Consider the following 15,475-nt stretch of genomic DNA (forward strand, 5'->3'; position numbering starts at 1 on the left):
TGAAGTTGTTAGATATAGTGAAGCTGTTAGATACAGTGAATTTCGGTGGCAGGAGAAACAAGACTTCTGGTCAGTAATGCAGGAGTAGGTGTAATAAAGAATAAAAAATAGGAGCGCAGATAAACTACTACGAACAACTTAGTGAACTCATTATTCTAGCCAAGATAGACACGAAGCCCACGCCTACTACAATAGCACAAGTTCATATCCCAACTAGCCCGCAGATAATAAAGATATTGAATAAATCTATGATGCAATAAAAGAAATTATTCAGATAGCTACGGGAGACGAAAATTTAATTCGATGTAGGGAAACAAAGAGAAGGAGGAGTAGTGGGTGAATATGGACTCGTGGTAAGGAATGAAAGAGGAAGTCGCCTGCAAGAATTTTGCACAGATCATAACTTAATCATAGCTAACACTTCGTTTAAGAACCATGAAAGAAGGTTTTATACGAGGAAGGTTTCATTCAGACTGATTATATAATGGTAAGACAGTACTAGGTTTTAAATTGTAAGACATTTCCAGAGGCAGATGTGGACTCTGGCCACAATTTATTGGTTATGAACTGTACAAGAAAACTGAATAAATTGCAAAAAGGTAGGAATTTAAGGAGATGGGAACTGGATAAACTGAAAGAACCAGATGTAGTAGAGAATTTTCGAGAGAGCATTACGGAATGATTAAGAAGAACACGAGAAATCCATACAGAAGAAAAAAATGGGTAGCTTTTAGATATCAAATAGTGAAGGCGGCAAAGGGTCACATAGGTGAAAAGACGAGGGCTAGTTGAAATCCTTGGGTAACAGAAGAGATATTGAATTTATGTGATGAAAGGAGAAGGTATAAAAATCCAGTAAATGAAGCTGGCGAAAAGGAGTACAAACGTCTCAAAAATAAGATCGACAAGAAGTGCAAAATAGCTAAGCAGGGATGGCTAGAGGACAAATGTAAGGATGTAGAGGCATATATCACTAGGGGTAAGATAGATACTGCCTATAGGAAAATAAAGAGACATTTGGAGAAAAGAGAACCCCCTGTATCAATATCAACAGCTCAGATGGAAAACCAGTCCTAAGCAAAGAAGGGAAAACAGAAAGGTGGAAGGAATATACAGAGGGTCTATATCAGGGCGATGTACTTCAGGGCCCTTTGCCTTGAGCGATTTAGGGAAATCAAGGAAAATCCATATCTGGATTGCTGTGCTACTGAAGGTTCAGTTAGGGTATCAATACACTGACAGAAATTGTGGGAGATATTCTCGAGGTACCACGCACTTAATCACATGTTATTTATCAGCATCGCGTGAGGTTTCTTGGCGACCGCGTAACACCCTACTTTCTACGACTCGAAAGAGAGTAGTTTACACAAACGTCAGATGCGTGATAGATTCGCCTTGGAAGTCCTGTAGCATGGTCTCTCCGTTGACCTCACATTAATGCCCTTTATTTCTATGTGAGCATTTAAAGGAATTGAGCACCCTAGGTCATCGAGCACCCGCTGCAGGAGCGTATGTTCCATACATATGCCCACATGAGGGCAGCCAAATGTGTTCGCACGAGCTCATAATGCTTTCAGAAGGGGGCTGTAGGATGTGTGAACTTGAATCATAACCACAGCAAGCATCTGCTTCAGAACAAATAAACAGATGACCGTCGTGGGTGAAAATGGTCCGTATCGCATCGAGTGTTTTCTGAGATATGTTTGAAAGACCTTTTGTGTAGGTTTTAGCAGTACTGTTGCCTATAACAATAAGTGATATTTTTTCAACCCCGTGCATTAAACGAGATCCATAGAAAATGCACCCGCTTTTACTTCGAGAAGGGTTCACGATACAAAAAACTACATTTTCAGTGAATGACAGTAGGCATAAGATCATGTAATTTTGTTTGTCACTAGTTTCGGTGCCGTCGCCCGATATCAGAGAAATTTATCATGTCAATATGCAATTTGTCAGGTTGGGTTCAAGTGTCTCATTGGTCCAGATCAGCTGGACCGTGCCGAATCTAACAGCTGTAAGCTCACAGGTCCACTTTCCACAGCTTCCACGATCCCCTCGTGGACTAGTCATTAATCATTCACAGCGAAGAGTCCGCAGAATTTGACATAGTTAACATACAGGCATATTGGTGGATCCTGTACACCTGGAGTTGCAAGATTTGGGTAAACCTTGCTTGGCTTACCTTTGTGAATCTGCCTCTAGCACTTCCTATCGCCCGTTCTTTGCCGTTTTCTCACTGACGCAGCGCCTTGTAGCAGATCTTTTAGCGTATTGGAATCCTTCGGAACTGCAGATATTCCAACTACATGGCTTAGATTGTATGTGTGTGTAGCTAATCTACTCTAAATAATATTCTGATGTGTGTAGCTGGGATGTCACTCTGTACGCTTGTTGAAAACAATTCACAATCCCTCAGTTTGATACAATTTAGTTCAAAGATTATAAAAAATTGAGAGCATAGTCAACACAGAGATCAGACCGTGAGTACATCCTCTCGCCGACACAATAGCTTGGCGTTCAACGGAAATCTGTAGATAACCTCTTACAACATCGGAATGAATATTAGCATATCAAGTACGATTTGTTTCTCAATACAATTAATTAACTGTATAGTGGAATTCTGGTAAAAGAACTTTAGTGTCTGTTAGACTGCTCCAAGCATTTGCTAAGAAAAAAAGTGGATGTTAATAGTAGATATTTGATGTAGCCTTGGTATCAGTTTGCGCTTGAGTGTCGGAAGTTCCCCGACGTTAAAACTCGATAAGTTACAGATTACCTCAAGACTTGCTCGTTACCTCCCATCCCACTAACATGCTTTCAGCACTGTATGGAGCTACCAGCCTTGCTAACTGCATTTCAGACGTGAAAAATGTCTTCTTACTCGACGCTTAGTTATCTATACCACTTCTTAAGAAACTTACTTATTCATCTTAACAGCAGCATTCAAATACAATGTTAAAAGTAGTGAAACAATTGGCGTCCAAACTAAGAGGATCCTCAAAAGGTACAGTATATTTATTTTCTCTACTAGTAGAGAAATCCATTGCCAACGTATTTATTTATTCAAGCCTTCATGTTCTCCTCCCTTTCCTCTCTCTCCATCTCCTCCTCCCCATTTCTCTGACCATTACCTCTTCCTCCCTCTCTGTATCCTTTCCCCCCTATCACTGTCCATCTCCTCTTTTCCCTTATCTGGCCATCTATTCCTCCTCCTCTGTCCGCAGCTCGTGGTCTTGCGGTGGCGTTCTCGCTTCCGGCGCACGGAGTCCCGGGTTGGATCCCCGGCGGGGTCAGGGATTTTCTCTGCCACGTGCTGACTGGGTGTTGTGTGTTCTTCATCTCATTGACTCGCAAGTCGCAGAAGTGGCGTCAACTAAAAAGGACTTGCAATACGGCGGCCGAACTTCCCCGCATGGGGCCTCCCGGCCACCAATGCTATACGATCATTTCATTTCATTTTTTTCCTCCTCCTCTTTCTCATCCATCTCCTATCCCCGTTATCTGTCCAGATTCTCCTCCCTCCATTATCTGTCCATCACGTTTCCCCCCCACCCCACCCCTCTCTATCCACGTACTCCTCTCCCTACACTTCTCTGCCTATCATCCCGTTATCAAGTCAGCCACAACCAATGAAGTTCGGTGGCCTTTACTCGCAAAGCATTCCTTTACCGACAGTAACTAACAAGCGTACTATACCAAGTTTGCTTGAAATCGAATCAGGGGCTTAAATAGAAGATATAAAACATGTGCGTATGTGACATACATTGGACACACGTATGTCTGATTCTCTGTTGTTTTACACTATACGTCATAGGAGAGGATGTTCAATTCATCTGTGATAGTCAGACGTGTGGCTTGATCTAATATCCCTAAACACGTTGACAAAATTACGTGCTACTGCTCATTCTCACGACGTGGTTTACACATTGAACGGCTCAAGTTCAACTGTCAAGTTTCAAAAATGGTTCAAATGGCTCTGAGCACTATGGGACTTAACACCTGTGGTCATCAGTCCCCTAGAACTTAAAACTACTTAAACCTAACTAACCTAAGGACAGCACACACATCCATGCCCGAGGCAGGATTCGAACCTGCGACCGTAGCGGTCGTGCGGTTCCAGACTCAAGCGCCTAGAACCGCTCAGCCACTCCTGCCGGCTTTCAATTTTCACCTCATACTTTTGAAAGTATTTCAGGTCAACTAAGTAGAAGAAATAAATACCAACAGGTCGTATTCGTACTTTTTTAAGTCGCTAGTTCTCATGTACGAGCCTATTCATATTGGTGGTGAGGCATCTTACGCCCACAGTATTTTTCCACAAATAATAAGCGATGTACTTAGCCTATTTGGCTGAAATTTTTCCAGTTGTTAGTGAGTTACTCATCAATGTCATTCCATTTTCACTTCCACCTCTGTGGAATATGAATGTTTCTTAACTCCACAGGGATTCTTTTCAGAGAATAAATAACCAGTGATTCCCAATTCTTTAAAGAATTGAACTCACTTGTATCAAATAATTGCAAATATCTGATTTCTTTTCAAATGAATTAATGTGTTACATGTTTGACGTTATGTGTAAGAATGAGAAAAAGTTTAGAAAAGTGTTGAAGTAATGTTTACATTAAGTTGAAAGTCGCGCTTATTATCAAATACTGCTTAAGTATAACCTGAACAATTTTCGCTTCCTTTTTAATAAACACTAGTTTTATAAGCATCTCAATATCTATGTCGTGGTATCTCATGAACTATATATCTACAATGAAATAATTTTGCAGGTACTTTCAGCAACATATGTGGACACAGTCTGCGAAACGTATTGCGAATAGAGATAGTAGCTAATAAGTAATAAATTAAAACGCCAAGCCCCATGCCACGATTTTACAGAATGAACAGCGAAAACGTAGTTAACAATAAACATATAAAACGTCTATGGTGCGTGTTTATTTTGGTAATGTGGGATATAGCTTCTTACTTTTATCTGACAGGTAACATCTCAAGTGACCGAGCTACCCTTCTCCTACACCACTACAAATCTATGCACAATGGAGGTCTGTTTCTACCTAATTAATATTTTCGCCCTAGTGGTGAAAGTGAAGTGGACGTATTTTAATAGAGTCTCAACTACTCTAAGTACCTCCCACAGAAATTAATTTAAAAATGGTTACAGGGTCTGATTTCTATAGATATCACAGGTTTCCAGTGCGATTACACAGGTTTATTGTCCAAAAACTCAAGAGTGAAACACGATGAGCAAACACAAATGTCTCTAATTACAACGAAGACAGAAAGCGCTGCGGTGCAATTGAGAAAAGCCGGGAATTGGTGGAGTCCCTATTAGAGTCCTGCATGACCGAGTAAGCGAGCACAAAATACGAGATGGGGCGAGCACAACCTAACTAGATAGGCTGCCCGCACTACTTCTAGTGACCGAGCATAGATGCCGTGACCGAATACGTAGCACGTAACTTCAAACACATTACACGTGTCATTATCCGTGTGAGACTGCAGCAAGTACGGGCTTCTCATTTGTCGTGTGTCTCTCTCTCTGTAATCATGCAGTGCGAGGAAGCCAGTGCAGTAGGACGTAAGACTGAAACCAATGTTTACACACTGAAGAGACGGGAAGGTCTAAAAAGGTAAGTATGGAGCACATTTTTGTTGGTTGTAGACGAAAACAGTGCGTCTACTGGGTACGTATGCTGCATAAACTGCTCCACATTATTGTATTTCCAATCGGGAACCACTCATTTAAAGAAACACAATTGCAAAGATACAGTTCCTTCAGGAATAACGGCAGTAATGAAAAATAGTATTACAGCAAAGTGTGTTGCAATGTGTGCTAAAGATATGAGACCTTTTAATGCTGTTTCCGGTGAAGGTTTCAGAGAACTAGGCCAAGAGTTAATACATCTAGGTGCGCATTATGGAGGAGTTAACGTGGCAGATGTCATGCCACATCCCTCTACTATAAGCAGACATGTCAAAAAACAAGCTGATGCAATACGAAACAGCATACTGCCTTCTGTTATTGCGGAAGTTATTAATAAAACATGTGCTGCGACAGTTGATATGTGGACTGATTCGCATCATCAGGTGCACTATTTGACGCTTACAACACATTACATTAGCACAGATTGGTCTCTTGTGAACAATGTTTTATTTACAACAAAATTCCCGGACGTTAAGAAGACGGGAGTAAATACTATAAAAGAAAGTGCTCTATGAATTTAGCTGTGTTACGTACCCGTTCTTGGAAACGTTACTTTTGCATTAAAAGAGAAAGAGAGACAGAGATAAATGCATTGTGTGTGTGTGTGTGTGTGTGTGTGTGTGTGTGTGTGTGAGAGAGAGAGAGAGAGAGAGAGAGAAGAGAGAGAGAGAGAGAGAGAGAGAGGCATTGGATTTGCACAGTAGAGTGCAGCGAGCCGGGGCGAGGCGAGGTGAGATGTCTGCGGTGACCGGTCATGCTCGGTTATCCGCGTGTCCGGAATCCGGACAACAGACATGGGGCGAGTACGTGACCGAGCCGAGTAGTGTGGGGCCGGACACGAGCGGCTCGGTCCCCCCGTCAACAGGCGAGCAGTGACCGGTCAAACATTGAGCGTTGCAGCACTCTAGTCCCTATCACGGGTCCCACTTAGAATGTGAATAACGCATGAGACTATAATTCAGTGGATTGACAGAGATTGTGAACAGCAGACTATGTGCTAATGCGCAATGTATATTTGTGCAGCTACCACTGCTACTGTTTGCAGAGGCCAACGCCATACTCGGTGAGAAATTTACGTCCAGTATTCCTATTAAGCTGGAGCAGCACAATGCTCGCCATTCGCCATAGGGTGTCTGCAAAGTGGTGAACTGCGAACCACAGCGGTGACTCGACCGAAGTACCTCAGTCCCCACTACTCGCTACACGACCCGGAACTCTGCCCACAAACCAGATACGAAATTGCGAAGCCAAGTGAACCAAGGCACTCAGTTAACAAATTGCCTCACGACAACAAACCAATATTCGACCAGAGTTCCATTGCACATGACACTGCATTTAAGCAAACAAAACTGATTTATGTAGTTCAAAATGGTTCAAATGGCCCCTAGAACTACTGAAACCTAACTAACCTAAGGACATCACACACATCCATGCCTGAGGCAGGATTCGAACCTGCGACCGTAGCGGTCGCGAGGTTCCACACTAAAGCGCCTAGAACCGCTCGGCCACCAAGGCTGGCATTTATGTAGTATTTACCAGTCCTCTCAATGTCTCCCTGCTCGGGAGTTTGGCGATCTAACACGCCAATTGGACAAACAGAGCTGAACTAACGGGTTACCGACTTTCTCAATTTGTGAAGCTCTTTCTCTTCAATAAATCATCCAAATTGTATGAGATTATAATCATACGTCCGTCTGTACATGTACGTCATGTATATCCATTTCCGTCGCATCCGGAAAGTTCCTTCATGGTGCGTCGTTCTTTTCCCTTACAGTAACTACATAAGTACTGTATGAATCAATTTTATCTGCTTATGTGAAATAGTGCAACACTACTCCTGCACATATTCGAAGGATAACAAATTAGTGTTTCCTTCATTCTCGTTCCCTCTGGCCTCTCGTGCTACTTCCAGTGGTGTAATGGAGTCACTATGGTATTTTGAAAATGTATGCCGTAAAATGATGACGTATAAGGAATTCATAGCCCGATAATGTCCATCTGACAGTGAATAAGGCTTAGATTTTACCGGTTCTTTGAAGATCCTAATATAACTATAAATGTTCTATAATCTGCAGATAGTGATAGCAAGCCTGGGACTGCTAGACAGATTACACATAAGATGGTAATAACGAACTTTCTGCTGATATTTCGGCGCTATAAACTTCTGAAAAATACCCAAAGATACAGAAAAATCCAAGCATTTGGGAAAATTAAAGTGCTGCGTTTCATAATGAAACAGATATTGGTACATCTGGAAACGTTGTTATTGGCCTCATAAGAGAAATTCCAAGGGACCAGGACTACATGATCTGTTCTGACAGATATTATATCTCTACATATTTAGCTGTATGGCGGCTCAAGATAGCGATCAATGTGTAGGAACGATCCAAAGGAGCAGGGCCCCTATCAGTAAATTTTAGTATGGATAAGAGCTGAAGAAAGAGGTAAATGAATATTTGAGGAATACATCATTACTTTTCAGAGTATTGAAGGGCGATCGGTTATAATAGTTAAAAACCATTCAAAAGCCAAAATCACACAAATAATTCTTTATATAAGACAACTGGTTTCGATAGTCATTGCTGTAATCTTCAAGTTTTTAACGTCTTTTTGTCGTAAAACATTTTCATTTTACGCTGAACGTCCCGCATAAGATTTTAAGTGGATGAACGCAGCACATTATAAACATTTGCCATCACTGAAATATTTAAAAACTGATAGCACCTTGTCCAAGTGACCATGTCCATATACATATTGCCCACAGACGCTTGCTACACCATAGAATCGCGGTACACAAAAGCACATCTGTTTACATATCTTGGACACATACTAACCAGTGGTGTTGGGTTGGGTTGTTTTTGGGGGAGGACACCAGACAGCGAGGTCATCGGTCTCGTCGGATTAGGAAGGAAGTCGGCCGTGCCCTTTGAAAGGGACCACCTCGGCATTTGCCTGGAGCGATTTAGGGAAATCACGGAAAACCTAAATCAGGATGGCCGGACGCGGGATTGAACAGTCGTCCTCCCGAATGCGACTCCAGTGTGCTAACCACTGCGCCCCCTCGCTCGGTTATGCTAACCAGTGGATTCGCACTGGTTAATATGTGTCCAACATATGTAACAGATGTGCTATTGTGCACCATGTTTGTATAATGTAACAAGTTACTGCGTGCAAATATGTATACGAACCCTGTACATTGTCCTCGATGGTGATTGTTCATCGGAGGTGAGGGTATCATCTGGAGTGCCCCAGGGAAGTGTAGTAGGTCCACTGTTGTTTTCTATCTACATAAATGATCTTTTGGATAGGGTGGATAGCAATGTGCGGCTGTTTGCTGATGATGCTGTGGTGTAAGGGAAGGTGTAGTCGTTGAGTGACTGTAGGAGGATACAAGATGACTTGGACAGGATTTGTGATTTGTGTAAAGAATGGCAGCTAACTCTAAATATAGATAAATGTAAATTAATGCAGATGAATAGGAAAAAGAATCCTGTACTGTTTGAATACTCCATTAGTAGTGTAGCGCTTGACACAGTCACGTCGATTAAATTTTTGGACGTAACATTGCAGAGCGATATGAAGTGGGACAAGCATATATTGGCAGTTGTGGGGAAGGCGGATAGTCTTCTTCGGTTCATTGGTAGAATTTTGGGAAGATGTGGTTCATCTGTAAAGGAGACCGCTTATAAAACACTAACACGGCCTATTCTTGAGTATTGCTCGAGCGTTTGGGATCTCTATCAGATCGGATTAAGGGAGGACATAGAAGCAATTCAGAGGCGGGCTGCTAGGTTTGTTACTGGTAGGTTTGATCATCACGCGAGTGTTACGGAACTCGAGTGGGAGTCTCTAGAGGAAAGGAGGCATTCTTTTCGTGAATCGCTACTGAGGAAATTTAGAAAACCAGCATTTGAGGCTGAGTGCAGTACAATTTTACTGCCGCCAACTTACATTTCGCAGCAAGACTACAAAGATAAGATAAGAGAGATTATGGCTCGTACAGAGGCTTATAGGCAATCATTTTTCCCTCGTTCTGTTTGGGAGTGGAACAGAGAGAGAAGATGCTAGTTGTGGTACGAGGTACCCTCCGCCACGCACTGTATGGTGGATTGCGGAATATGTATGTAGATATCCTTTTGAACTAGGTGCTTTAGGTTTTCAAAATACTTCAGCGATTACAAACGTTTATAGCGTGCAGACTTTTATCCACTTGACACCTTGTGCGTAAGGTTCAGCGTAAAATGAACATGTTTTACAAGAAAAAGATAAAGACCTGAAGATTACTGTGATGAGTGTTGAAACCTGTTGTCTTAAGTAAAGAAATTTTTTATGCGATCTAGGATTTTGAATGTTTTTAATACATTACTACCGTTGTCAAATTGGAAATTTCATCTGTTATGTGTGAAGACAACAGCAGTATCTGTTCTATGTCTAATTTTTCAGCGAGATGCCAATATATGAAGTCAAAAGGTTTCACAGAAAGAAAAGGGAACAGAGAATGGTACCATTTCCTGCTGTTGTACCTATTTACAACTTATTCATGAGAAATGAAGATTTATTAAATAGCGACTTTGGGATATACCGTATAAAAATTGGATCCGCGTGATAGCATTTACGTTTGTTTTTTCCATATTATTGATATAATTGTAATAAATTTGTGGATGGTCTACAGAAGAGTACTCACTGAAGAAAGAACACCAGAAATGCCAATGAACTAGACGTTCCGGAGGGGAAAAGCGAGGTGTACCATCTAGTAGAGATCCAACACAGATCAATATGCTTGAATAAAAGGGATCATCGTTACCTTCAAATGATATAAGATTACCTTCCTTTAATCGCTGGTCATTGTTCAATGAGAAGAGTACAACGTGCAAACGCTGTAAGTGCAAACGCTATACCTTTGTCATATGTGAGAAGTGAAAAATAAACCTGCTTTAAATAAAGACAAAAACTACTTTCTTGCATTCTATATGTCGAAAGAAACGCGCTGTCCACCCATTTTCGATAGTACCATTAATTATATCTTAACAGTTGTTCATTCAGTGTTTAAAACTGATCTTATACTTAAAAATGGTGTAAATTTCACACGATTTATCACAAGTGCAATGTGTCGAGTATGAGTGAATATGAAACGTTTCACACAGTTTTGGATAAATGTAAAGCGTAATAAATACATTTTTCCCACAGTTAAGAATGTATTATTTTCTCCGACATTTTTCCTGACATTAGTGGTGTAAATTTCACACGATTTATCACAAGTGCAATGTGTCGAGTATGAGTGAATATGAAAGGTTTCACACAGTTTTGGATAAATGTAAAGTGTAATAAATAAATTTTTCCCACAATTAAGAATGTATTATTTTCTCCGACATTTTTCCTGACATCCTTCAACAATTTCAAACGCAAAATAAAATTATTTGGTGTTCTACAAACAGAGCGGCTTGAAGAGTTATATCCATCCAGTAGTTTAGGAGGAGTTGTTGAATACACACATACATACCCTGCAGCGCCAAAGAAACTGGTATAGTTGTGCGCATTCAATTACAGAAACACGTAAGTTGGCATAATACGGCGCTGCAGTCGGCAACGCCAGTATAACACACAAGTGTCTGGCGCAGTTGTTAGATCGGTTACTGCTGGTACAATCGCAGGTTATGAAGATTTATGTGAGTTTGAACATGTTGTTATAACGGGCTCACTAGTGATGGGACACAGCATCTCGGAGATAGCAATTAAGTGTGGATTTTTCCGTACGACAATCTCAGGAGTGTAAGTGTACCGTGAATACCAGGAATCCGGTAAAACATCAAATCTCTGACGTAGCTGCGGCCGGAAAAAGATCGCGCAAGAACGGGACCAACGACAACTTAAGAGAATCGATCAGCGTGAAAGAAGTGCACTCAGTCCGCAAATTGCTGTAGATTTCAATGCTGGGCCATCAACAAGTGTCAGCTTGCGAACCTCTCAACGAAACTTCATCGATATGGGCTTTCGGAGCCGGAGTCCCACTCGTGTACCCCTGACAACTGCACTACACAAAGCCTTGGCCCGTCAACACCGACATTAGACTGTTGATGACTGGAAACATGTTGCCTGGTCGGACGAGTCTCGTTTCAAATTGTATCGAGCGGATGAACGTGTACGGACCATGCATGTCAGCAGGGAACTGTTCAAGCTGGTGGAGGCTCTGTAATGGTGTGGGACGTGTGCAGCTGGTGTGATATGGGACTCCTAATACGTCTAGACACGACCCTGACACGTGACATGTACGGAGGCGTCCTGTCTGAACACCTGCATCCATTCACGTTCTTGTGCATTCCGACCGGCTCGGGCAATTCCAGTAGGACAATGCGACACCCCAGACATCCAACATTGCTACAGAATGGCTCTAGGAACACGTTTCTGAGTTTAAACACTTCCAGCTGGCCACCAAACTCCCCAGACATGAACAATATTGAGCATATCTGGGCTAGCTTACAACATGCTGTTCGGAAGAGGTTTCCATCCCCTCGTACTCCTACGGATTTATGGACAGCCCTGCAGGATACATGGTATCTGTTCCCTTCAGCACTGCCTCAGACGTTAGTCGAGCTCATGCCACGTCATGTTGCGGCACATGTGCATGGTCGCGGGGGCCCTACACGATATTACGCAGATGTACCAGTTCCTTTGGCTCCTCAATGTACAGTCGTGCACAAAAGTATCCGAACGACCTGAATTGCATTTCGCCTGATTCGCATACAACCCTCATCACGCAGCTGTCTAGCCGGTCCTCTAATCGCTCCTTGGTACAGTCGTTTGACTATTGAAAATGGTTCCAACAAATCACCAATAGAAAACACTGCTCAGTATCGCAATAACTCAAGATGTAAACTAATACCACGATACTACGAATGTCAGGGAACACCTTATCACAGATTAGACTGTCCTGAAGGCTTGTAAGCTCACATTTATTACAATAAATGACATACCTGAAATGTTACCACTCTCATTATTACGTCAGATAGGTAATGCACGTCGTAAGTTCGTCGTATTCATGATTTCCACTTCAAAGTAACATACCGTACTTATTATTTAACACAAAATGGCATAAAAAATTAAGTTTTTCACTAGCTGCTAGTTTAGGATATGTATGAACTTCAAATGACACGACGATCCGTCTTGTTCTGCATATGGATTCAAACCCAGGTCATGCAGACTAAGCAAAGATTTCGTGACTGACGGAAACTAACAGTCATTCCTGACGAGGCATACAGAGAGTGATATACCTCGATTTTAGACAGTATCAGTAAGGAAATGTCAAATTTAAATTACATAACGGAAACATTTTTAACGGACGCGAATTCCTACCCAGCATCTATTGTCCCTTTTAACGAACTACGAGAGATGTTAAATATTGCTTCTTCACAAGTCACATACTTGAAATTCCGTGAGGTAAAGTTTTGTGTTGGATAGGGATTCGAACCCAGAACCTAATCGGATTGTTACCGAAGCACAATCAACTGTGACGTATCGGATTTTCTCGGCAGTAGCAAGATGTTTTAACTGAAATGACGAGACGAAACATTGATTTTTTTTCCTCCACAGAACTCCAACCTGCCACCTATCGCTGTTATGTTCGAGAGAAAACAAACGTTAAATATGGGTTTGTTACACCAGCAGCGACATGTGAGCATGATTGAACTAGAAATAATATGACGAAGAGTTCAGTGCTGACTGGTAACCGAAACCCACACATATCGTGGTTGACTACACACAAAGAGACGTCAGCTACCGAATTTTTCTCTACCAGCAGCTCGGAATAACATCCTTGAACTTAACAGTGATCTCTCAAATAGTTCTGTGTCTCACTGAGAGTCAAAAACGTCATATATCGTTAGTGTTGACAACGAATGCAAATACATTAAAAATCAAAATTATTATCCAACAACAGATAGATGTTCTCATCCTAGAGCTTGATAATACATAATGAAAACTTTAGTGCCGGGCCAGGATTCGAACCCATTCGCGCGCAATATGTGGAGATGTTGTGGAATCTGCAGTTTTGAACAAACAACAAATTGTATTCGAGCTGTATTGTCACAAAGGGATCAAATTCCGCGTTAAGGGCGGTCTGAGTTGCATTCCCAGTCCAGAACCAATTTTATCGACCAACAGAAGCTCAAATAAAAGATGGAATAAGTGTCCTGAGACCCTACATAGCGTTTGTTTCGTCACTAGAAATAAATAACTAGTATAAGAAAGGTTACTGGTGATAGAGTTTCTACATGTCACCACTCCCGACTTTATTGTGGTTCAACCTAATGTCTACTTGGCAGAGAAGGAATATCATATTTAATGTGAATTTCAGACCACAATGCCATTATACCTTCTTCACTTGGCATAGCCAGAAGAGAATTGAATCTGTCTCTCCCTATCAAATATCATCAGCGGAAGTTGGAATCGAACCCAGACTATGAGCATACGAATCTATCAGTAAACCAACAGACCACCAAACCCTCTTCTCTGTAACTTGTTTTTATATTCTAACGCCGTTGCCCCACACTGGACACGCCGGCTCCCTATATTGATTTGCAGCATGTTCAGTACATTCATTTACTTGGTTGACTGAACCGCCATCAACTAGCTGCCTCTGCTACCCAGTGCATACATTCGACTCTATTTTGTAATCACCTAAGTAAAATCACGTAACTGCCACCTACACAGAACTGCAAAGAGTGTAGGATGCAGAAATTCGAATATGAAGTGTTCCTTCGCACTTGAGCTACTCTATTGCGCAACCTGTTTCTTGAAAACGTCGTGCAGTGCAAAAGAAAAGCTGTATCTGTCTGTCTCTCAGAAGTCTACATCAGGCCATATGCATTATCTCACAACACTGTAGAATGCGGAAGTTCTGGGGGAATCGTTCTTGACTTCTGGAGGTGCTGTAGGTACGGTTCAGCTAGTAATGTAATGGTAAGTGTAGTGCACCGTAGATAAAACGTGGCGAGTTCAAATACATTCCCTGCTGCCTTTTTTTAAACGAAATTCTGCTGTCTGCTGAAGCTATCAATGTAATGGAACTTTGAACATAATTACCTTCCCTTCTCAAGCCAAAATAGTCGCATGTGGGAAAAGCTCAACTACTGCGACATTTTGTTGTTTTCAGGTTTAATAGACGGCCAGGCAGCAGATGCATCTCGAAACTATTGTATTATGTATGGGGAGAGCGCATCCTGCCAAAATACGTCAGAAAAGTATTTTCGACATTAACTGTCATGTGGTAGTGGAATTTTATTCTTCTTCAAACCTTGTTTGACAGCTTTAACTCAGAACAAGTTTTCTCCATGCATGTAATCAGTAAACTGCATGTGCATTGTTAGACTGTTATAAATAACATCAGACAATTCGCATATATCGTTGATGATTAATTTCTCTCTCACGTTTACTATTCTTTAAACAACACTAAAAGAAACCCTACGAAAATAGTGCACTGTATTTTAAGAAATGAAATAAAACTACCCCCAATGACCTCACGACGAAAGTCTGTTTTAATAAAGCTGAGTATCTGTACAGAAGCATGCCTCTATCGGACCGAATTAGTAAAATACTACTCACTTAGATTTCGATTAGATCTGTTCTTAATTGGTTTGCTGTATCATACTCAAGAGGTATCCAAATGTAGCATTTCATTAAGAAAGTTATTTATTCCTAGAAACCCAAAATTTGCTTGTCAGCAACGAAAAAAGGCATTACCTGTCGTGCAGCATTGTAAGTTTTTCACCA

Source organism: Schistocerca piceifrons, chromosome 4 (genome assembly GCF_021461385.2).
Source record: "Schistocerca piceifrons isolate TAMUIC-IGC-003096 chromosome 4, iqSchPice1.1, whole genome shotgun sequence".
NCBI lineage: Eukaryota > Metazoa > Arthropoda > Insecta > Orthoptera > Acrididae > Schistocerca > Schistocerca piceifrons.